General features: G+C 41.0%; 1 long non-coding RNA gene across 1 annotated transcript; it reads left to right on the top strand.

Annotated features, from left to right (window-relative positions):
- Positions 1 to 848: 848 nt before the first annotated feature.
- On the top strand, positions 849 to 3914 carry LOC307224819. The gene is made up of 2 exons (XR_013842766.1): positions 849 to 3511; positions 3827 to 3914. It is a non-coding gene; the product is annotated as an uncharacterized lncRNA (long non-coding RNA).
- The last annotated feature ends 469 nt before the right edge of the window (positions 3915 to 4383 follow it).

Genomic DNA, 4383 nt, shown 5'->3' with positions numbered 1-4383 from the left:
CGCCAGAGCACAATTTCTGTTCTCATCCTGAAGCAAAGTTCTTAACCTGAAGCACTATTTCTGGGTTAGCGGAGTCTGTAACCTGAAGCGTATGTAACCTGAGGTACCACTGTAGTCTAATGCTTCAATATAAAACATACTGCACTGACTAGGCCCCACAAATGAAAGCAGGACACTTCTAAGTAAATATGCACTGATTTGTGCTGAACCATCTATAAATAACACATAATGTGGAAAGAAACCTCTCAGTGCTGTAGTGTCTATCCATCTCCAAAACTCAAACTCTCTTCACAGAGAACTCTTGGAATTCTAGCTCAATGAGGGGAATAGGAGTCTTCCAACAATTCTCAGCACCCTTAACATACAGCTCCCAGACTGCATTGGGGAAAGCCATGGCTGTTTAAAGTGGTATAATAGTGCTTTAAAGGTATGGTGTGAATGTTGACTTCCCCCAAAGAATTATGGGAACTGCACAGTGCTGGGAATTGTAGCTCTGTGAAGGATTTTCCTAATGACTCTCTTAACAAATTACAGTTCCCATGATTTGTGCTAGAGGAGGAAGTCATGATTGTTATAGCCATGAGTAGGCAAGCTAAGGCCCGGGGGCTGGATCCGGCCCAATTGCCGTCTAAATCTGGCCCGCGGATGGTCCGGGAATCAGCGTGTTTTTCCAGGAGTAGAATGTGTCTTTTTATTTAAAATGCATCTCTGGATTATTTGTGGGGCCTGCCTGGTGTTTTTACATGAGTAGAATGTGTGCTTTTATTTAAAATGGATCTCTGGGTTACTTGTGGGGCATAGGAATTTGTTCATATTTTTTTTCCAAAATATAGTCCAGCCCCCCACAAGGTCTGAGGGACATGGACCTGCTGAAACAGTTTGCTGACCCCTGGTTATAGTGGTATAAGAGTGCTTTAAATATATGCTGTGGATGTGACCTCTGTTTTGTTCAGTTTCTTACTAGAGGGAGTTGGGTATTTTTTTTTTTACAAAGACCAATGCTTTGAACTCGAAGAGGGGAATAGGGACTAACTTCAATCTCCCAGTGCTGTCCAGAGGCCTGCTCTACATTTCATACCAGACACACTGCTGTAACCGTGAACCATCTCTACCATACCCATCACACAGTTCTGCTTAGAAGGAATAATGAAACATAAAGTTTGTGATGACACACTTCTATTTTTTTGCTAACCAACAACATTGATACATTTCCCCCCCAAAAATAATAATATTCTAGTGATTCCCAGTGCAGATTGTGCATTGTAATCCTCACAGCCTGGCCTAAAAAACTATAGTTACGGGTTGGAGGGTGATCTGAATCCTGGTTGTGTGTGTTGCACTTGTCCAACTACAGTAGTTTAACCCACTCTAGCAGCTGTGGGTCTCTAACAGCCACACACATATGGCTGTTAGAGTGGGACAGACAATTGGACAAGTGTTACCTGGAAGATTTGCTTTTGTTGACAGAATCAATGGCCTTTGCCTAACTTAAGGAAATGGCCACAGATTCCTTCTAGAAGGGGACATGTCCTCATTTCGCCTCCCTGTGCGGGATGATGTCATCCAGCTGTTTCTGTGTGAACTGAGACTGCAGTTTGGGTGGGTGGCAGGGGTGAACATACTCAAAGAGGCATAGACTCAGGGGGCAGTTATTTGCTCTCCCTAAGAAAGACATCTGGATGCACATTGTACCCCTGCAGTTCTCACCACTGGGAATTTGGGGTATGTCTGTGTAGCAATAGTCTAAAAATGTTATTTCACCAATGAATTGGCCCTGTTTGGCCCTAAAAGGTTTCCCTAAATAATACTATTTTTGCATCCATTCCGCTAATCTCCCTTGGCAGCAACTTGACTTTTGAGTAATTTCTGTGATTCATAGCCAGCAATGAGTTTCGGTTGAGAAAACATTGATGTGAAAGTGGAGCTTCCAAATTCCTTTATGATAGTGGCAATGTTCTTCCTCTTTTCTGACAGTGTGACAGCAACATGTTATTCCTAATACAAATGGCTTTGTTTTCTCTAAGCACATACTTTCAATTCCAGTTCATTAACGTCAAAAAAATATGAAAGAAACAATTACATAGAATGCAATGATTTTCTTCTTCTTTTGGTCAGGACCAAAGAGGACAGCTGAATGTTAAGAAAGTCAAGGGTTTCTTTTCTTGGCATAATCTACAGTGTTTTCAGAGCTGTATATTTTAAGAGACTCCCTTTAGGATGGCTGCATAAATTGGTGTGTTTCTTATTACCATATGCAAATTATGCTTTTCCATCCACACAAAGCACAATAACAAAAGGTTGCCCTTGGGGTGTCTAGCTTCACTCAAGAGCTCCAGTTACAAATAAAATAAAATCATAATATTGGTACACTTCACACTGCAGTTTCCAAGTCTGACAGATTCTCAGTGTGATAAATCTGGAGGTGCGTGTTGTATTTGGTATGCTGAAAATAGATATATGACTGCAGTTTCACACTATGCTGCCGTAAGGTCAACTGTTTTAGTACAAAAAATACTTTCATGAAATTAGGGGGGAAATCACCTTTAACAATGACACTAGGACAAAGATAGATTTTACCTTTAAAACTTTTTTTGTCTAAACAGATGAGTAATTTGAAACACAAACTTACAATTAATGAGGACAGACAAAATATGAGCACTAAAAACTGATATCAAAACTACTGATCTAACCCAGAGAAGCCCTTAACTAGAGGGGAGAAGCAGAATATTTCTTTTCCCCACCCAATGATTTATTGTGGAAAACCACCTACTCCGTTCCAGTGTGGCCAAGCCACACCCACCCACAGCTGCTGTAGTGTAAATGTGTTTCATTGGCTCCTGTCCTGACCTCTCTGTGGTGTTACAATAGCACAGTAGGATTCTGTACTGCACAGGTTTCACAGCAGAACTCCTTGTGATGCTGCTGCAACAGTGGTTAGTTTCCTTGTTGTAACCAGTTGTAACAGTTCAGGAGTGGAATGTATATAAACTCTCATAAAGAAAGAATTATCTCTCCTAGGCTGACTTTAAACATTTATGAGCTTCACGTGATGTCAGAAGCTTGCATTTACACAAGTCAAATAATATACAGTAGTAGTATTCTCCTCCATGAGTGAAGCTACTGTAAGATGTCCTGCTACAGTATTCCTTAGAAAGAAAGCCCTTTATATTCCCCGTCCCAGGGATCTAATGTCAGTTCTTCCATGTACTCTGGAAATCAGAGGCATAGCTCATTTATTCACCTATGCTCTGATGCCTATCCTCAGATGCACTGTCCTCATAGTGCCCCAATTATGAGGATTGTTCCTCTCCACTGTTGCCAATTTCATGGCATGCCTATTTGGTATTCAGTCTGTGCTGCAGCAAATATCAGACAACCTTCAGTTTCTACTTGATTATATATATATATATGGACCCAGGGAATTCAACATAGGGTATTTTGTTCTTTATGAATAAAAGTGAGCTGAGAAGTTTGTTTTACAGTACAGTATAGCACTTCCTTAGGGACGCAGGTGGCGCTGTGGGTTAAAGCCTCAGCGCCTAGGACTTGCTGATCGAAAGGTCGGCGGTTCGAATCCCTGCGGGTGCAAGTAGATAAATAGGGACCGCTTACCAGCGGGAAGGTAAACGGCGTTTCCGTGTGCGGCTCTGGCTCGCCAGAGCAGCGATGTCACGCTGGCCACGTGACCCGGAAGTGTCTCCGGACAGCGCTGGCCCCTGGCCTCTTAAGTGAGATGGGCGCACAACCCCAGAGTCTGTCAAGACTGGCCCGTACGGGCAGGGGTACCTTTACCTTTACCTTTTATAGCACTTCCTCACTGGAGAAGTCTGCTGTGCACTACAACAGTCTGATATAAACCAGTTCCTGCCACCTAGCGGTCAAAAAACCAAAAATTCATACAGTAAACCATTTTTTTTAAAGAAAAATAAAATAATTTTCAAACTTCTAAAAACTATTTAGTGACAATTATATTCTTATAAATGGTTCTGACTGTTATATAACCAACTGAACTAAATTTAGTAGGATGTAATTTGTGCCAAAATAATTTGGCACTTTTAAAACAAAAGCAAGTGTAGCCTGCAGATTGAGGTTTCAAATGAATTTGCTTCCACTATTGCTACATCTCATACCTGGTTGTTATGTTACAAGACAGCAGGCTGTAAAAAACACTTCTTGTTACTGTAAAAGGCACCTATGTTTATACCTAAATTATGGAACCCTTAATCTTATTAGGCTTTTTGTATGATTAATAGTGATACCTCAAGCTTTACTCAGAAGTAAGTCTGCCTGAACTCAATGTGTTTATTCTTTGGTTAAGTGTGTTTAGGATAGCAGCAGCTTGCTTCAGTCTCCTAATTTAATGTCACGTTATAAAAAAATTAA

This window comes from Podarcis cretensis, assembly GCF_951804945.1.
Source record: "Podarcis cretensis genome assembly, chromosome: 10".
NCBI classification, from domain to species: domain Eukaryota; kingdom Metazoa; phylum Chordata; class Lepidosauria; order Squamata; family Lacertidae; genus Podarcis; species Podarcis cretensis.
The sequence above is the reverse complement of the archived record's forward strand: the minus strand, read 5'-3'. Positions and strand labels throughout refer to the sequence as shown.